Below are 21,335 nucleotides of genomic sequence, written 5' to 3' on the forward strand. Positions count from 1 at the left end.
GCAATTGGCATGCTGACAGCAGGAATGTCAACCAGAGCTGTTGCTCGTGTATTGAATGTTCATTTCTCTACCATAAGCCAGTCTCCAAGGGCGTTTCAGAGAATTTGGCAGTACATCCAACCAGCCTCACAGCCGCAGACCACGTGTAACCACACCAGCCCAGGACCTCCACATCCAGCATGTTCACCTCCAAGATCGTCTGAGACCAGCCACTCGGACAGCTGCTGGAACAATCGGTTTGCATAACCAAAGAATTTCTGCACAAACTGTCAGAAACCGTCTCAGGGAAGCTCATGCTCATCGTCCTCATCGGGGTCTCGACCTGACTCCAGTTCGTCGTCGTAACCGACTTGAGTGGGCAAATGCTCACATTCGCTGGTGTTTGGCACGTTGGAGAGGTGTTCTCTTCACGGATGATGCGAAGGAGATGTGTTGCACTGCATGAGGCAAATGGTGGTCACACCAGATACTGACTGGTATCCCCCCAATAAAACAAAACTGCACCTTTCAGAGTGGCCTTTTATTGTGGGCAGTCTAAGGCACACCTGTGCACTAATCATGGGTCTAATCAGCATCTTGATATGGTACACCTGTGAGGTGGGATGGATTATCTCAGCAAAGGAGAAGTGCTCACTATCACAGATTTAGACTGGTTTGTGAACAATATTTGAGGGAAATGGTGATATTGTGTATGTGGAAAAAGTTTTAGATCTTTGAGTTCATCTCATACAAAATGGGAGTAAAACCAAAAGTGTTGCGTTTATATTTTGTTGAGTGTACATACTTTCAATGACTTCCTGAACATGGCCATCAAAAGTGTATCTGTATGTTTCTTTTTATTCACCTCTTTTTGCTCTGTATGCACCACTCTGCTTTTAATCATTAGTGATTGATCTCTGCTCTCTTCCACAGCATGTCTTTTTCCTGATTCTCTCCCCTCAGCCCCAACCAGTCTCAGCAGAAGACTGCCCCTCCCTGAGCCTGGTTCTGCTGGAGATTTCTTCCTGTTAAAAGGGAGTTTTCCTTCCCACTGTCGCCAAGTGCTTGCTTATAGGGGGTCATTTTGACCATTTGGGTTTTTCTGTAATTATTGTATGGCTTTTGCCTTACAATATAAAGCGCCTTGGGGCGACTGTTTGTTGTGATTTAGCGCTATATAAATAAAATTGATTTGATTGATGTCATTAAAGTGATGAACACGTAGATCAGTCTATGCATGGGAAGAGCTTGTGGACTCAGAAGGAGGCTAGATAGAGGCAAATGGCAATGCCGATATCTTGCAGCAGTAGAAAAATTCCAAGACATTTCAAGTTGTGGTACTTCCTGTCCTACTGTACGATTGTGAGAGTTGGATGCTTAGGGAATAACCGGATGTCATTAGTATCAGGGAGCTGATTTCAAAACAGTGTGTAGGAGTTATACTGAAAGTATTACATACAAACAAAATGAAAAAAAAACTGACTTATAAAAGCACACCTGCAAGTAAAGTTGTCTTTGTAAATTACAAAGTACCTGCAATTGTGTGCCAGTTGATCTACAGTATATCATACCTTTAACACATTCAATCACATGTGGTCAATGTTAAACACCTCAAAGATATTAAAGCATGTTGTCATGTGAATTTCTCTACTGTGTGATCAATAACGTCTTATCTTATCTTATACACATGAAGCCTGCAATGTGTACTTATTGTGGCAACTAAAAGGATAAGCAAGAAAACAAGCATTTCGTGTGGCACCAACAAGTCCTCAGGTATTTTTGTTTTCCCCAACCATTCACTTATGATGCTATATGTTACGTCTTCATTGTGACATCACAATCATTTGTGGGCATAACTTTAACAAGCTTGAAGAAGCTTTAACAAACCTTAAAAAGCTGTTCACCTGAATCAGCATGAAACTTTCGAAATAACAGAAAAGACAATTATTTATCTGTACAGTTGACTCAATCCTTTGCATGTTGTGATGTGATCTCACTGCTGTCTTTATTTAGATAAAATCTCTCCTAATGTAATTTCAAATGTGAAAATAAACTGGACCCATTTTTAATATACGTAAAATTGCAGGACTGATTTTTTTTTTAGTAACAGCAGGCAGAACATCACACCTTGTACAAATGCTCACAATAACCCTTTAATGTCCACAACTATTATATTTACATGTCAGCAGCTAAGGTGTGAGACAGCTGATGAAATATTAAATGTGTTTTTTTATGTAATAAGTCAGCTTATATATTTAACAGTTGAACAGTCTCTATTGTTGTGAAAGTGTAGTGACACGGACCCACAACAGGGGGTGCAATTGAACGGCCAATAGATGAGCCAAAAAGTAACAATTTAATGTTGTGAAACGTGCACAACGAATATACAGACAATCTCAGAATATAATTACAGTCAAATCACAAAGGTGACGTGTGGGCAGGCTCGAGGATAGAAGACGTCTGTCCTGAGATGAACCGGAACCACACAATTTCCTCCGCCACCGAACCCAGAGAATACTGGAGCCGCCAAGTCCCGAATTCCCAGGTGATCACCGTCCCCGACTATCGGATCTGGTACTGCTGGCGAGAACAAAGACAGTCAAGTGTAACAACAGTGGTGGGAATGCCACCTCCACCTCTCACTCAATATGCTGATGTGTTTGCAGTGATCCCTCAGAGAAAAAGAGTGCCGTCCTGCACTCACTCAGCTTCCACAAAACAAGGGACCGGTACGCCTGCAAACACTCACAATGTACAGATTACAGATAAACACAAAAAGGCTGAGGATATTACCTACAATGAAGTACGATATCTCGGCAACGAGGTGGAGATGACGTCTGGTCTTTATGGAGTGTGATGATGAAGAATGTGTGACAGCTGTCAGGAATTAATGAGTGACAGCTGTCACTCCCGGCTGTGTCCGTGGCGGCAGCGCCCTCTCGTGCCTGAAGCCCGCACTTCAGGCAGGGCGCCCTTTGGTGGTGGGCCAGCAGTACCTCTTCTGGCGGCCCACACAACAGGACCCCCCCCTCAACGGGCACCCCCTGGCGCCCGACCAGGTTTGTCGGGGTGTCGGCGGTAGAAGTCGGCCAGGAGGGCCGGATCCAGGATGAAGCTCCTCTTCACCCAGGAGCATTCTTCGGGTCCATACCCTTCCCAGTCCACCAGATATTGGAACCCCCGGCCCATTCGACGGATGTCCAGGAGCCGGCGCACAGTCCAAGCCGGCTCCCCGTCAATGATCCGGGCAGGAGGCGGCGCCGGACCGGGAGCACACAGGGGTGAGGTGTGGTGAGGCTTGATCCTGGAAACATGGAACACCGGGTGGATCCGCAGTGAAGCCGGGAGCTGGAGCTTCACTGCGGCAGGGCTGAGGACTTTGAGGATTTTGAAGGGTCCATCAGTTTTGGTGACTGTACTTGTAGAGGGATGTCCTTCGTCGACAACCACACCTCCTGCCCGGGCTGGTATGCAGGGGCCGGGGACCGCCGGCGGTCTGCATGGGTCTTGGCCCTCGTCCGGGCCTTCAACAAGGCAGAATGGGCGGTGTGCCACACCCAACGGCACCTCCGAAGTTGGGCCCGGACCGAGGGCACACCGACCTCTCCCTCCACCACGGGAAATAATGGGGGCTGGTACCCCAAACACACCTCAAATGGGGAGAGGCCGGTGGCAGAAGACACCTGGCTGTTATGCGCATACTCGATCCAGGCCAGATGGTTACTCCAGGCCGTCGGGTGTGCGGATGTTACGCTGCGGAGGGTCTGTTCCAGTTCTTGGTTGGCCCGCTCTGCCTGTCCGTTCGTCTGTGGATAGTACCCGGACGAGAGGCTCACGGTGGCCCCCAGTTCCCTGCAGAAGCTCCTCCAGACGTGTGAGGAGAACTGGGGACCACAATCTGAGACGATGTCGGTGGGTATCCCATGCAGACGGACGACGTGGTGGACCAGGAGGTCTGCTGTCTCCTGGGCTGTTGGGAGCTTCGGGAGGGCCACAAAGTGGGCCGCCTTGGAGAATCGGTCCACTATCGTGAAGATGGTGGTGTTGCCCTGGGACGGCGGGAGGCCCGTGACGAAATCCAGGCCGATGTGGGACCAGGGGCGATGAGGCACGGGTAACGGCTGAAGAAGTCCTTGGGACCTTTTATGGTCTGCCTTGCCCCTGGCACAGGTGATGCAGGCCTGGATATATTCCCGGAAGTCGGCCTCCATAGACGCCCACCAGAAGCACTGCCGGACAACTGCCACGGTTCTTCGCACCCCTGGATGACAGGAGAGCTTGGAACCATGACAGAAGTCCAAGACTGCAGCTCTGGCCTCTGGTGGGACGTACAAACGGTTCTTTGGACCGGTTCCGGGGTCCGGGCTCCGTGCCAGGGCCTCCCGGACGGTCTTCTCCACGTCCCAGGTGAGGGTGGCCACGATAGCGGACTCCGGGATGATGGGCACCGGTGGATCCGACAGCACCGTTTTGACTTCGTCTTCGTGTACCCATGACAAGGCATCTGATCTCTGGTTCTTGGTCCCGGGGCGATAGGTGATCCGGAAGTCAAAACATCCGAAGAACAGTGACCAGCGGGCTTGCCTGGGGTTCAGCCGCTTGGCGGTCCTGATATACTCCAGGTTCCGATGGTCAGTGAAAACCGTGAATGGCACAGACGCTCCCTCCAACAGGTGTCTCCACTCCTCAAGAGCCTCTTTCACTGCAAGGAGTTCTCGATTGCCGATGTCATAGTTCCGTTCAGCTGGGGTCAACCTGCGAGAAAAGTAGGCACACAGGTGAAGAACCTTATCGGTCTCTCCGCTCTGGGATAGCACGGATCCTATCCCTGAGTCAGAGGCGTCCACTTCAACCACGAACTGGCGGCTAGGGTCGGGCTGCACCAAAACTGGCGCAGTAGAGAACCGTCGTTTCAACTCCTTGAACGCGGCTTTGTACCGATCCGACCAGGTGAAGGGGACTTTTGGAGAGGTCAGGGCTGTCAGGGGGCTAACTACCTGACTGTAGCCCTTAATGAACCTCCTATAGAAATTAGCAAAGCCGAGGAACTGTTGCAGCTTCCTACGGCTTGTTGGTTGGGGCCAATCTCTCACCGCCGCAACCTTGGCCGGATCAGGGGCGACGGAGTTAGAGGAGATGATAAACCCCAGGAAGGACAAAGACGTGCAGTGAAACTCGCACTTCTCGCCCTTCACAAACAGTCGGTTCTCTAATAACCGCTGCAGGACCTGATGTACATGCTGGACATGGGTCTCAGGATCCGGAGAAAAGATGAGAATATCGTCCAGATATACGAAGACAAATCGGTGCAGGAAGTCCCGCAAGACGTCGTTAACCAAGTCTTGGAACGTTGCGGGGGCGTTGGTGAGGCCGAACGGCATGACCAGGTACTCAAAGTGACCTAACGGGGTGTTAAATGCCGTCTTCCATTCGTCTCCCTTCCGGATCCGAACCAGGTGATACGCATTTCTAAGATCCAGCTTAGTAAAGATTTTGGCTCTATGCAGGGGGGTGAACACGGAATCCAACAATGGCAACGGGTATCGGTTGCGAACCGTAATCTCATTCAGCCCCCTGAAATCAATGCATGGACGGAGTCCGCCATCTTTCTTGCCCACAAAAAAGAAACCTGCCCCCATCGGGGAGGTGGAGTTCCGGATCAGCCCGGCAGCTAATGAGTCCCGGATGTAGGTCTCCATTGATTCGCGCTGAGGTCGTGAGAGGTTGTACAGCCTGCTGGACGGAAACTCAGCGCCTGGAACCAAATCAATGGCACAATCGTACGGACGGTGCGGGGGAAGGGTGAGTGCCAGATCCTTGCTGAAGACGTCAGCAAGATCATGGTACTCAACCGGCACTGCCGTCAGATTGGGAGGGACTTTGACCTCCTCCTTAGCCTGTAAACCGGGGGGAACCGAGGATCCTAAACACACCCGATGGCAGGTTTCGCTCCACTGAACCACCACCCCAGACGGCCAATCAATCCGGGGATTGTGCTTCAACATCCATGGGAAGCCCAAAATCACGCGGGAGGTAGAAGGAGTTACAAAAAACTCGATCTCCTCCCGATGGTTTCCAGACACCACCAGAGTTACTGGTTGTGTCTTGTGTGTGATTAAAGGGAGGAGGGTGCCATCTAGTGCCCGCACCTGCACTGGCGAAGGAAGCGCCACCAGAGGGAGCCCTACCTCCCTTGCCCATCTGCTGTCTAGCAGACTCCCTTCTGACCCCGTGTCCACCAGTGCTGGGGCTTGAAGGGTTAAATCCCCGCTCAGGATTGTTACTGGGAGTCGTGTGGCAATCTGTGTGTGTCTCACTTGAATGTTTTGACCCCCCCTTAGCCCAGTCTTGTTGTTGTTTTGGCCGTTTGGGCCAGTTTTTCTGTGTGTGCTCAGTTGAGCTGCAGAGAAAACTCTCCACGGATCAGCCTCCTCATTTTAGCCCTGTGCGTTTCTCTAACAACGTCAGCAGGGGGAGCTGTTGCCCCACGGAGCGCTGTGGCTGTGGAGCGTGGGGAGGGCGGCGCCTTTTCGAACCCGGAAGGGAGAGGGGCGGCGCGTATCCGGTCACGTCCTTCGCCTCGCTCCCGACGGCGTTCCTCCAACCGATTGTCTAACCGTATAACGAGATCGATAAGCCCATCTAAATCCCGCGGTTCCTCCTTAGCTACCAGCTGCTCCTTCAGAACCAACGACAGTCCGTTTATGAAGGCGGCGCGGAGCGCAACGTTATTCCAGCCGGACCTCGCAGCCGCGATGCGGAAGTTGACTGCATAAGCAGCTGCGCTCTCGCGTCCCTGTCTCATTGACAGCAGCACTGTTGAAGCGGTCTCTCCTCTGTTAGGGTGATCAAACACTGTTCTGAACTCCCCCACAAACCCAGTGTATGCTGATAACAACCGTGAGTTCTGTTCCTAGAGCGCCGTAGCCCAGGCGCGTGCTTTACCCCGAAGCAGAGCAATCACATAAGCTATTTTACTAGCATCTGACACGTACATGACGGGACGTTGTGCGAAGACGAGCGAACACTGCATAAGAAAGTCCGCGCACATCTCCACACAACCTCTGTACGGCTCAGGAGGGCTTATGTATGCTTCAGGGGATGGTGGGAGGGGTTGTTGAACCACCACTGGAACGTTCATATCCTGCACAGGGTCGGCAGGAGGACGAACTGCAACAGCGCCCTGAGCGCTCGCCGCCATCTGTGCGGAGAGAGCCTCCACCCTGCGGTTCAGGAGGATGTTTTGCTCAGTCATCTGATCTAACCGAGCCATAAAGCCGGTGAGAATGTGCTGCAGCTCACCAATCACGTCTCCTGCAGACGCCTGCGCTCCCTGCTCTCCCATTGGTCGTTCAACAACCGGGTGATGCCCCTCGGAGTCCATGACGCTGGCCGAGATATCCTGTTGTGAAAGTGTAGTGACACGGACCCACAACAGGGGGCGCAAATGAACGGCCAATAGATGAGCCAAAAAGTAACAATTTAATGTTGTGAAACGTGCACAACGAATATACAGACAATCTCAGAATATAATTACAGTCAAATCACAAAGGTGACGTGTGGGCAGGCTCGAGGATAGAAGACGTCTGTCCTGAGATGAACCGGAACCACACGATTTCCTCCGTCACCGAACCCAGAGAATACTGGAGCCGCCAAGTCCCGAATTCCCAGGTGATCACCGTCCCCGACTGTCGGATCTGGTACTGCTGGCGAGAACAAAGACAGTCAAGTGTGGGTGTGTGTACACCCAGTAACAACAGCGGTGGGAATGCCACCTCCACCTCTCACTCAATATGCTGATGTGTTTGCAGTGATCCCTCAGAGAAAAAGAGTGCCGTCCTGCACTCACTCAGCTTCCACAAAACAAGGGACCGGTACGCCTGCAAACACTCACAATGTACAGATTACAGATAAACACAAAAAGGCTGAGGATATTACCTACAATGAAGTACGATATCTCGGCAACGAGGTGGAGATGACGTCTGGTCTTTATGGAGTGTGATGATGAAGAATGTGTGACAGCTGTCAGGAATTAATGAGTGACAGCTGTCACTCCCGGCTGTGTCCGTGGCGGCAGCGCCCTCTCGTGCCTGAAGCCCGCACTTCAGGCAGGGCGCCCTTTGGTGGTGGGCCAGCAGTACCTCTTCTGGCGGCCCACACAACATCTATGGAATGATTATGGCTCAATATCACAAAGAACAACGACAGGGGTGGTGGTCAAGTGGTTAGTGCAGCTGGTTTCAGTGCGGACGTTTCCCAGTTTAAACCCCAATTCAAAATGTAGATTCACCTCAGATTTGCTGTGGCAACCCTGACTGCAAAACAAGGGAGCAGCCGAAGGAACTTACTTTTATCACAAAGAACCACAAGAACATAAAATATATCTATATGTTTTATGTGTTAATTGGAATTAAATATAAGAGTTCTGATTCACTAGCACACAGCATCATTTTATGTGTAGTGATAAGTATGGTTGTAATGATAAGCATAACATTCGTGGGTTAGAGTTTCCATATCACTTTTTCATCTAGAGTGTTTTTGTTTGTTTGTTTGTTTTTGTTTTGTTTTTTTATAGACAGGATTAGGAATGAACATATCAGAGGGACAGCTCAGGTGAGACAGTTTGGAGACAAAGTAAGAGAGGTGAGATTGGTTTGGACATGTGCAGAGGAGGGACCCAGGGTATATAGGGAGAAGGATGCTGAGGATGGAGTCATCAGCCAGGAGGAGAAAAGGGAGGCCAAAGAGGAGGTTTATGGATGTGCTGAGGAAAACATGCAGACGGTTGGTGTGACAGAGGAAGATACAGAGGACAGGATGAGATGGAAACGATTGATCTGCTGTGGCGACCCCTAACGGGAGCAGCAGAAAGAAGATGACACAGCATGCATTTAAATTGAATGAAATGGTGTGCCTTTTTTTAGGTCCTACTTTGTGCATGTGTGACAGTTATTAATGAGGCCCCAAGTCTCTGGATGATCCTGGACTACTTATCAAGGCTCAGAAGAGGAATATCACTTGCATGGTAAGGGACCATCAACAAAGACCTTCTGGTCATGTGGCCCATTTCTCTGTGCAAGATCCAGCACCCAGGTGTTGAGGACCCCTGCAGCTGGAGAAAGTTAACAGGTTGCCTATGTTACACCTGGCTGCTACAGCTGGATAGTTACTTTTAAGAAATGGGTACTGAGTGGTTATCTGTCTGGGTGGTTGCCATCCAGGACCCTGTGCATTGATATAATGTGATGGATCAATCCTGTGACACAAGACACATGCTCCCACACTTCACCCGAAGGTCGTTTCCATAACTGGATGATATATAATAATTTGAACAATTATTTATAACACTGTGGTTCTTGGATGAAATGTTTTTCACCAGGTTGTTGTGACTTGCACATTCTGCATTTCTGTCTATGAAGACATGCTTTCCAGAACACCCTCAATACAAATACACATATCAGACAAGTCTTACTTTGTGATTATTGAAGAATTTTAGTGGATCCACTCTGAGCTCTTTGCAGTTCTATCCAAAGATGTAAAAACCATAACAAAATCAACAAAAACATTCTTTGTGGTTTCTGCAGTTTTTGCATCCCTGGCACTTTTCCCCCCTCCCTTTTATTCTGAATCTCTTCCCCTGTGACACTGGTGCACAGAGAGGTGATGAATGATTGAAGCCTTTTCTCCCTTTTTATTTTTCATTCTTCTGTATGATGCTCCACTATCTCCACTGACAGACGCTGGCTGTGTCAGGTTTCCCGCAGTACTGCAGGAACAGTGTCGATACAAAGCCAAGCATCTGTGAAAAAACAACCTAGACAGAAATGTTAACACCTCAATCAGCATTTGTAACAATCAGGTTTGTGTTGATACACCAATCTGAATGCTTCATTTCTCACATAGATCATATATGTTTTGGCAAATCAATCACAATTCCAAGCTGGATTGTGGCAAATCACATTCAGTATTTAAATGAAGAAGAATATTTAGATATTGTTCCACACACTTAAGTTAGGAAACTATTGCAACTACTGTTGAGGAACATGCTGGGATTTTTTCTTTGCATGTTTGTTTTTGTGCCATGTGTTTCCATGGTCACGATCAAGCATCTTTTCTTTTCAAATCTTCTCTTAAATCCAGATAAGAACATTAACTGAGACCAGGAGGATGAATGCTCAGAGTCTGCATGGATGACAGTAAATGAGATCTGAATATTGGAGGAGCGTGATGATGGATTTAAAAATAAATTATGAATATGATAGAAATTCAGAGTGCCCTAAAAATTCTCCCCCACACTTCAATAATAGATATGGTTTGGTACTTTACTGTTCTGTTCGGGATCTACTTTTGTACACGAGTGAACGTGATATGAATACCAAATGCATTTTTACAGGAGAAGCACAAAAGTTCAGCAATGTTTTGTTTTTTCCTTCTTACAACATTGTGTCTGATTTTATAGCTTTATAGATTTTATAGATTTTTAGCTTAGGTCTTTTTGCATATTTATTATTTGTTGTAGTAAAGTACTGTTAACAAGAGTGACAAATTCAGTTTTGTTGCTTACTTCATTGAGGAGAAAGTGGAAAATCTTTGTCCTCGCAGATAGTGGTTACTTGTTGTTGGATAAGCCTAAGCATTCCATCTCTAAAATACAGTGAGTGACTCGATAGAGACATAAATCAAAATCAAATCAAATCAAATCAATTTTATTTATATAGCGCCAAATCACAAGAAACAGTTGCCCCAAGGCGCTTTATATTGTAAGGCAAGGCCATACAATAATTACGGAAAAACCCCAACGGTCAAAACGACCCCCTGTGAGCAAGCACTTGGCGATAGTGGGAAGGAAAAACTCTCTTTTAACAGGAAGAAACCTCCAGCAGAACCAGGCTCAGGGAGGAGCAGTCTTCTGCTGGGACTGGTTGGGGCTGAGGGAGAGAACCAGGAAAAAGACATGCTGTGGAGGGGAGCAGAGATCAATCACTAATGATTAAAGGCAGAGTGGTGCATACAGAGCAAAAAGAGAAAGAAACACTCAGTGCATCATGGGAACCCCCCAGCAATCTAAGTCTATAGCAGCATAACTAAGGGATGGTTCAGGGTCACCTGATCCAGCCCGAACTATAAGCTTTAGCAAAAAGGAAAGTTTTAAGCCTAATCTTAAAAGTAGAGAGGGTGTCTGTCTCCCTGATCTGAATTGGGAGCTGGTTCCACAGGAGAGGAGCCTGAAAGCTGAAGGCTCTGCCTCCCATTCTACTCTTACAAACCCTAGAAACTACAAGTAAGCCTGCAGTCTGAGAGCGAAGTGCTCTATTGGGGTGATATGGTACTATGAGGTCCCTAAGATAAGATGGGACCTGATTATTCAAAACCTTATACAACCCCTAGCAAAAATTATGGAATCACCGGCCTCGGAGGATGTTCATTCACTTGTTTAATTTTGTAGAAAAAAAGCAGATCACAGACATGACACAAAACTAAAGTCATTTCAAATGGCAAGTTTCTGGCTTTAAGAAACACTATAAGAAATCAGGAAAAAAAATTGTGGCAGTCAGTAACGGTTACTTTTTTAGACCAAGCAGAGGGAAAAAATATGGAATCACTCAATTCTGAGGAAAAAATTATGGAATCATGAAAAACAAAAGAATGCTCCAACACATCACTAGTATTTTGTTGCACCACCTCTGGCTTTTATAACAGCTTGCAGTCTCTGAGGCATGGACTTAATGAGTGACAAACAGTACTCTTCATCAATCTGGCTCCAACTTTCTCTGATTGCTGTTGCCAGATCAGCTTTGCAGGTTGGAGCCTTGTCATGGACCATTTTCTTCAACTTCCACCAAAGATTTTCAACTGGATTAAGATCCGGACTATTTGCAGGCCATGACATTGACCCTATGTGTCTTTTTGCAAGGAATGTTTTCACAGTTTTTGCTCTATGGCAAGCTGCATTATCATCTTGAAAAATGATTTCATCATCCCCAAACATCCTTAAGATAAGAAAAGTGTCCAAAATATCAAGGTAAACTTGTGCATTTACTGATGATGTAATGACAGCCATCTCCCCAGTGCCTTTACCTGACATGCAGCCCCATATCATAAATGACTGTGGAAATTTACATGTTCTCTTCAGGCAGTCATCTTTATACACTCAACAAAAATATAAACGCAACACTTTTGGTTTTGCTCCCATTTTGTATGAGATGAACTCAAAGATGTAAAACTTTTTCCACATACACAATATCACCATTTCTCTCAAATATTGTTCACAAACCAGTCTAAATCTGTGATAGTGAGCACTTCTCCTTTGCTGAGATAATCCATCCCACCTCACAGGTGTGCCATATCAAGATGCTGATTAGACACCATGATTAGTGTACAGGTGTGCCTTAGACTGTCCACAATAAAAGGCCACTCTGAAAGGTGCAGTTTTATCACACAGCACAATGCCACAGATGTCGCAAGATTTGAGGGAGCGTGCAATTGGCATGCTGACAGCAGGAATGTCAACCAGAGCTGTTGCTCATGTATTGAATGTTCATTTCTCTACCATAAGCCATCTCCAAAGGCATTTCAGAGAATCTGGCAGTACATCCAACCAGCCTCACAACCGCAGACCACGTGTAACCACACCAGCCCAGGACCTCCACATCCAGCATGTTCACCTCCAAGATCGTCTGAGACCAGCCACTCGGACAGCTGCTGAAACAATCGGTTTGCATAACCAAAGAATTTCTGCACAAACTGTCAGAAACCGTCTCAGGGAAACTCACTGCATGCTCGTCGTCCTCATCGGGGTCTCGACCTGACTCCAGTTCATCGTCGTAACCGACTTGAGTGGGCAAATGCTCACATTCGCTGGCGTTTTGCACGTTGGAGAGGTGTTCTCTTCACGGATGATGCGAAGGAGATGTGTTGCACTGCATGAGGCAAATGGTGGTCACACCAGATACTGACTGGTACCCCCCCCCCCCCCAATAAAACAAAACTGCACCTTTCAGAGTGGCCTTTTATTGTGGGCAGTCTAAGGCACATCGGTGCACTAATCATGGTGTCTAATCAGCATCTTGGTATGGCACACCTGTGACGTGGGATGGATTATCTCAGCAAAGGAGAAGTGCTCACTATCACAGATTTCGACTGGTTTGTGAACAATATTTGAGGGAAATGGTGATATTATGTATGTGGAAAAGTTTTAGATCTTTGAGTTCATCTCATACAAAATGGGAGCAAAACCAAAAGTGTTGCGTTTATATTTTTGTTGAGTATAAATCTCATTGGAACGGCACCAAACAAAAGTTCCAGCATCATCACCTTGCCCAATGCAGATTCGAGATTCATCACTGAATATGACTTTCATCCAGTCATCCACAGTCCACGATTGCTTTTCCTTAGCCCACTGTAACCTTGTTTTTTTCTGTTTAGGTGTTAATGTTGGCTTTCATTTAGCTTTTCTGTATGTAAATCCCATTTCCTTTAGGCGGTTTCTTACAGTTTGGTCACAGACGTTGACTCCAGTTTCCTTCCATTCATTCCTCATTTGTTTTGTTGTCCATTTTCGATTTTTGAGACATATTGCTTTAAGTTTTCTGTCTTGACGCTTTGATGTCTTCCTTGGTCTACCAGTATGTTTGCCTTTAACAACCTTCCCATGTTGTTTGTATTTGGTCCAGAGGTTAGACACAGCTGATTGTGAACAACCAACATCTTTTGCAACATTGCGTGATGATTTACCCTCTTTTAAGAGTTTGCTAATCCTCTCCTTTGTTTCAATTGACATCTCTCGTGTTGGAGCCATGATTCATGTCAGTCCACTCAGTGCAACAGCTCTCCAAGGTGTGATCACTGCTTTTTAGATGCAGACTAATGAGCAGATCTAATTTGATGCAGGTGTTAGTTTTGGGGATGAAAATTTACAGGGTCATTCCATAATTTATTCCTCAGAATTGAGTGAGTCCATATTTTTTTCCCTCAGCTTGGTCTAAAAAAGTAACCGTTACTGACTGCCAAAATTATTTTTCCTGATTTCTTATAGTGTTTGTTAAAGCCAGAAAGTTGCCATTTGAAATGACTTTAGTTTTGTGTCATGTCTGTAATTTTCTTTTTTTCTACAAAATTAAACAACTGAATGAACATTCTCCAAGGCCGGTGATTCCATAATTATTGCCAGGGGTTGTAAGTAAGAATTTTAAATTCTATTCTAGAATTAACAGGAAGCCAATGAAGAGAGGCCAATATGGGTGAGATATGCTCTCTCCTTCTAGTCCCTGTTAGCACTCTAGCTGCAGCATTTTGAATTAACTGAAGGCTTTTCAGGGAACTTTTAGGACAACCTGATAATAATGAATTACAATAGTCCAGCCTAGATGAAATAAATGCATGAATTAGTTTTTCAGCATCACTCTGAGACAAGACCTTTCTAATTTAAGAGATATTGCGCAAATGCAAAAAAGCAGTCCTACATATTTGTTTAATATGCGCATTGAATGACATATCCTGATCAAAAAGGACTCCAAGATTTCTCACAGTATTACTAGAGGTCAGGGTAATGCCATCCAGAGTAAGGATCTGGTTAGACACCATGTTTCTAAGATTTGTGGGGCCAAGTACAATAACTTCAGTTTTATCTGAGTTTAAAAGCAGGAAATTAGAGGTCATCCATGTCTTTATGTCTGTAAGACAATCCTGCTGTTTAGCTAATTGGTGTGTGTCCTCTCGCATCATGGATAGATAAAGCTGGGTATCATCTGCGTAACAATGAAAATTTTAGCAATGCCATCTAATAATACTGCCTAAGGGAAACATGTATAAAGTGAATAAAATTGGTCCTAGCACAGAACCTTGTGGAACTCCATAATTAACCTTAGTCTGTGAAGAAGATTCCCCATTTACATGAACAAATTGTAATCTATTAGATAAATATGATTCAAACCACCGCAGCACAGTGCCTTTAATACCTATGGCATGCTCTAATCTCTGTAATAAAATGTTATGGTCAACAGTATCAAAAGCAGCACTGAGGTCTAACAGAACAAGCACAGAGATGAGTCCACTGTCCGAGGCCATAAGAAGATCATTTGTAACCTTCACTAATGTTGTTTCTGTACTATGATGAATTCTAAAACCTGACTGAAACTCTTCAAACAGACCATTCCTCTGCAGATGATCAGTTAGCTGTTTTACAACTACCCTTTCAAGAATTTTTGAGAGAAAAGGAAGGTTGGAGATTGGCCTATAATTAGCTAAGATAGCTGGGTCAAGTGATGGCTTTTTAAGTAATGGTTTAATTACTGCCACCTTAAAAGCCTGTGGTACATAGCCAACTAATAAAGATAGATTGATCATATTTAAGATCGAAGCATTAATTAATGGTAGGGCTTCCTTGAGCAGCCTGGTAGGAATGGGGTCTAATAGACATGTTGATGGTTTGGAGGAAGTAACTAATGAAAATAACTCAGACAGAACAATCGGAGAGAAAGAGTCTATAAATCAATCCACCCCTCCAGGTTCTTAACACAATAAATGATTTTGTTGTTCATTCCCGTTTCCGCCCAAATTCCAAATTGAGGTGTATTTTGAAGCATTACAGTAACTTCTTGATCCATCTTTTGTCAATCTTGAACAAACTTGGTATACGCAGTAGAGAAAGACTGGTAATGGGCATGAGGTGATATTGGCTGAGTATCGGCGATGCCAATTATCGGCATTGGCCAATGATCAGCTGGGGCTAATAGTTGCCCCTGGCCAATTATCGGTCCAGCCGATTATCAGTCTATCCCTACAGAGTACCCAGAGAGATTATCGGCCGATGCAGATTAGCGGCCCAGCCAATTATTGGTCTATCCCTAGTACGCAGTAGTTACGAACATCGTTGGCAGCAGTTGTGAAATCAGGGTGAAATTTCCAATTCCCCAAATCTGCATCATTACATGGTCACTTCTGGGTGTTCTTACTCTTAACAGCTTCAGTCATATTCAAACATCTTTAAACAGGGTAGTTCAACTGAGTACATCTTGAAATGTGCTTGACTGTGCTTCATCGGAATAAAAATTTGAAGCCAAATCAGTGTTTTGTTGTGGTTCTGGCTGACGATGCAGCCGGGCACAGCTTTACTTTCGTTTTTGAGTAGACTGCCAGGTATATACTTTAAGCCAGCCTAATAGGAGGCAAACTGGACAAAGCCGTTTCATCCCGGTTTTTGCACTTCTTCTGGATCATGTGGGATCGTAATAGAATGCGACCTGTGGAGTAGGAGTATGACCAAATTAAAATATCATATAATAACAAACTGTTTTAATTGTGGTGAACTTTGATACACCATGTCAACTGAAAAAGCAATGTTTTGCCTCTGCAATATATTGCAGACTTGTGTGGCATTTGCTGGATATTTAGTGGATTCCTGGTTGATGATGGATTAGAAGCAGGTGTGGTTGTAAGTGAGTGAGACGGACAGCTTCCACACAGAAAAATGTAATAATAAAGCAACGTGTTTCTTTCTGACTGTTTCATAGCTGCTATGGTGAAAATACTCAAATAATGTGCTTAAACCTCCACACCACACTCCAGAAAGGATTTTAAATGAATTTAGCTACAGATAATAAAAGCAAGTGACAGATGGTTGAGAAAGGTATGCAGTGAGAAAGTTTCACAGAAATTTGCTAAATCAGGGGAAAAACACTATTTTCATCATTGTATTTTTTTTTCATTCATACACAGTAAAACCACCAGTGTTACATTAACACCAGTGGTGGGCACAGATCCGATAATGTTTTCATTATCGGATTATCTTTTTAGATAACTTTAAAAACCATTATCGGACTAATTATCTTCCGATACATTTTTGTCCGATAACTTTTAGACTGATAACATAGTAAACAAAGATGAACAGTGACGAACACTTTTAAAATTTAAAATCAGTTGAGCCCCTACCTGTTAAAGGTTTCCTAAACAGATGCATAGTTCTACTCTCTGCAAACAGAAGAGAGCTGCTTCCTGAAGAAACCACTCTATCCTCTGCAGGCAAAAGAGAACTGGTCTCACAAAAAAAAAAAAAAAATCATTTCCTTTAACACCATACTGATGCGCTGGCAATATCATCCAAGACATCCAGAGGCATACATTTTTTAACTTATGGTTCAAATTTTAACCAAACTAATTTTGGACAAGTTATTTAAAATTACTGTCGTGTCTGACGTTTTATAAAAAATATCAGATATATGTTTTAGTTTTAATTTTAAGGTTTTAGTGAGCACATGCTGTGCCCAGCAGTGCATTATGGGTAGGATAGTCTAATCCCAGTATGTTCACGACAGGACAAATGTATTTCAGACACTCTGTTCAGGCTCCATGGACAGCAGCATTAAACTCTAGTGCCTAAAACGCTCGTGAATATATTCTCTGGGTTTATAGATGTTATTGTATTTGCGTTTGTTAAATTCCACGCATCTTAAATGTAGCAGACATGGATTATCTGGGATTTTGTTTTGGCAAGTTTTTCAGGCCTCTACTGCCATCTACTGGCCAGTAGTGTTCATGGCAGTATTTGCCCTAAGTACTAAGCGTCTGGGCACCAGTAGATGACAGTGTTCTATTTATTTTTGACCCCAGTTATATCAGATGGTTGTCAAATCAACTTTTTGGCTTTGCAAATGGCTTTTTTTTTTTTTTTTTTTTTTTTTTTACAAATTAAGTTTAAAAACAAAACAAAACAACAACAAAAAATAACATTACAAGACAGCTCTGTGGTGTTTGCACATGCACAGTGTGAGCGGTTGGATGCTTGTAGCTCTTCAGGAGCAGGATACACTCACGACGGCTGACCAGAATAATATCAAACAGGTTTGATTTTCATTCGACCATACGATCAGGAGGTGGTCGTGAGATGTTAAACGCAGCTTGTTACTCCATGTACACTACACGATGCAGGACGCACAATTAACCTGAAACTCGGTCCAAAAAATTCTCGCACGAATGAAAAATCATCTGAAAAAGGGCCAAAACTCGCACAGTGTAAAGCCAACATTTATGTGTCAAGACAATATTGAGTGCACGTTTTACAACATCATCAAACATGCACATGGCACTAATAAAATGAGCGCACATTCTCTCCACCTGCAAAACATTTGGCGATGACACTTCCAGGGCTCCATAAAAATGCCTGTTTTTACAAATAAAAAATGGAAAATTTTACAAAAGCACATTTATCTGTAAACACCAACACATGACACACATCACATTAACGTGATGGTTTACATAATGAATGACTGAACCAATCAGTGTTTAGCAGAGGCACTTTTACCCAGAATCCTTTGTGATCTATCTGTGTTTGTTACAAAACCTCACAATTAGTGCATTATTCAATATTAAAAGATATATGTTATATTTTAACTTTGTACAAATGACAGAATTGACATTAATGGAGTTATTGTATTGGTATTAATGTTATTTATAAATCAAAACCATAAGTCAGCATGACTTTATTTTCCAAGACCCCCGCCTGACCGGAGCATTGTAATTGATCAAGAGCTGGCTTTATGGCTGCTTTCAGGGTGTCTCTGTACTGGAAGCTGTGTAGTAAACAGGAGCTTCCAGCAGGAGCAGGATGTTCAAAGATAAAAGTGAGGCCTCATTGTTTGGGTTTGTTGTCACTTTTAATATTACTAGAAGCTATTGTGGTGTTAAAACTCAAATTCAGTTTATTAGTAGTTGCAAATGTACCAGAGACAACATTGGAATTTATTGGTTATCTATAACTTCCGATACATTTTTGGGTGGTTTATCGTTTTATCTTTATCAAAGATAACTTTTCAGTTATCTGATTATCTGTTATCAAATGTTTTTTTTCTTCTTTTTTTTTTTTTTTGATTTTTGCAAATTTATTTAAAAAATATCACATGTACATAAGTATCTACAGCCTTTGCCAGAAGCTCAAAATTGCACTCAGGTGCATCCTGTTTCCACTTCATCCTCAAGATGTTTCTACAACTTAATTGGAGTCCACCTGGGGTATTTTCAGTTGATTAGACATGATTTGGAAAGGCACGTACCTGTCTACAAATGAGGTCCCACAGTTGACAGTGCATTTCAGAGCACAAACCAAGCATGAAGTTAAAGGAATTGTCTGTAGACCTCTGAGACAGGATTGTATCGAGGCACAAATCTGGGGAAGGGTACAGAAACATTTCTGTTGCTTTGAAGGTCCCAATGAGCACAGTGGCCTCCATCACTCTGTCAGAGCTCCAGCATTACTCTGGTGGACTGCTGCAGAGATGGTTGTCCTTATGGAAGGTTCTCCTCTGTCCACAATCAGGCCTGTATAGCAGAGTGGCTAGACGGAAGCCACTCCTTAGCCGTGTTGCCACATTTACTTTGAAAAGTTACTTTATTAATTATCTTTTTAGTTACTTTAAACAGTTACTTCATTTGCAGCTTTATACAGTTACTTTATTAGCAGCTGCCAACAACTCATCGGCACCTGCTGAATGTAGCTAATAAGGTAACTAGTAATCTAACTTGGTTGTTCTTTAGTGAGTAATCAGCAAAGTAACTAATAGTTACTTTTCTGAGTACTCAATCTTAATAATAACCGTTAACTTGCTAGTTACTTTATTATTTACATTCAGCAGCTGCCGACAAGTTGTCCGCAGCTGCTAATGAAGTAACTGTATAAAGTAACTGTGGCAGCACGCATGGAGTTTGCCATAAGGCACCTGAATTGTACCATACTTTTTGTATTTCCTAATTAGTCAGTTGAGGTGGCTCGGGCATCTTTTCCGGATGCCCCCTGGACGCCTCGCTGGAGAGGTGTTCCGGGCATGTCCCATTGGGGAGAGGCCCCGGGGAAGACCCAGGACACGCTGGAAGGACTACATCTCTCGGCTGGCTTGGGAACACCTTGGGGTTCCCCCGGAGGAGCTGGGGGAGGTGTGTGGATCGGGAGGTCTTGGTGGCTTTGCTTGAGCTGCTGCCCCCACGACCCGACTCCAGATAAAGCGGAAGAAAATGGATGGATGGATGGATGGATGAAGTGCAAGATATATACGTATTTAAGAAACTGTATACTTCGAAATGTTCATGTGTTCATCCACTGGCTTGTTTAAAGTAAAATAGCTGTACAGGTGACGATTTTATCCTTACTTAGGTATAATTTGAAAAGTTGTATCAGTGTCCAAGGGCTTATAGACCTGACTGTATATGTAGCTTTAATAAGTTTGTTTGTCAGCTTTAATTTGACTTTCCCCTCCTATTTCCATAGTCTAGATTTGGTGGCCACCACTGTGTGTCTGTGATGTTTTCTTAAATATATCATGGATATGTCCTGAGTTTCCTCTTTCCACTTTTTTAAAATGTGCTCCTGAAGTTGTTTTATTTGCATTTAAACATGACTATTTCTAATAAGGATTTTGCTGTGTATGCCGATAATATTACACTAAGGATAATATCATTACTTACATTTACAGTACCAGGAATTTAGCTTTGACAAATAAATTTAAAAAAAGGAAAATGTCTACCCACTTGTCTTATTTAAAAGAATGCAATTTATTTGAGATTCAATTCTGCAGAGGAGGTAACTTAGTGGGAAAGGAGTTGGACTACCAAATAATAGGCTTGGTTTCATTCCTTCTAACGCTACCTGGCTGTGCCTACGGCTAAAACACTTTATGTGTATTGTCCCAGTCCACACATGTAAATCAGTACCAGCCTTGGCTGGGTAAGTAAGCTGTGATGGACTGTCATTGGCTCTAATCTGCTTCATGCTACGGAAACCAGGGATAAGCATCGGAACCAATGGGCCTCTGGAATTATATAGGACTTGCTTCTCTTCTTTTAAGGGAAATCAATATGAATTTTATAAATGGAAAGTTGAATGAATGACCATTTTATATCTTTGAAGATGCATTTTTTTATGGTGATGAATGCCTCTCCAGTTCTCTCTTTAATGTGACTGGATATGGTAGTAACTACCAATATTTCACATTATCATGGAATTTCAAATAATGTAAAATTCCTTTCTTTCTCAAAGTCTTTCTTAAGTGTAAAGAAGGCTTCACGGATTATTCTGTGCATGTAGTCACATCAGGTCACATCAGCCTGTGCTAAAATTAAACAATCTACAGTTTTGCTTGAAGCACAATATCACCAAATTAAATATTCTCATCTCTGACTGACATAAACTTGCCACAGGATATTCCCTTCTGTGTTTGTCACTTTCAATTATTGTCCAATACCTTGAAATGACCAAACCTAAAATTTAGAATCACACCAGGTAATGAATAAAACTCATCCACCCATTTCAAGCTGAATATTTTATTATTTTATTATTATTTTATTATTTATGTAAGTGTAGCAGATCAGGT

This window comes from Thalassophryne amazonica, chromosome 16, assembly GCF_902500255.1.
Source record: "Thalassophryne amazonica chromosome 16, fThaAma1.1, whole genome shotgun sequence".
NCBI classification, from domain to species: Eukaryota; Metazoa; Chordata; class Actinopteri; order Batrachoidiformes; family Batrachoididae; genus Thalassophryne; species Thalassophryne amazonica.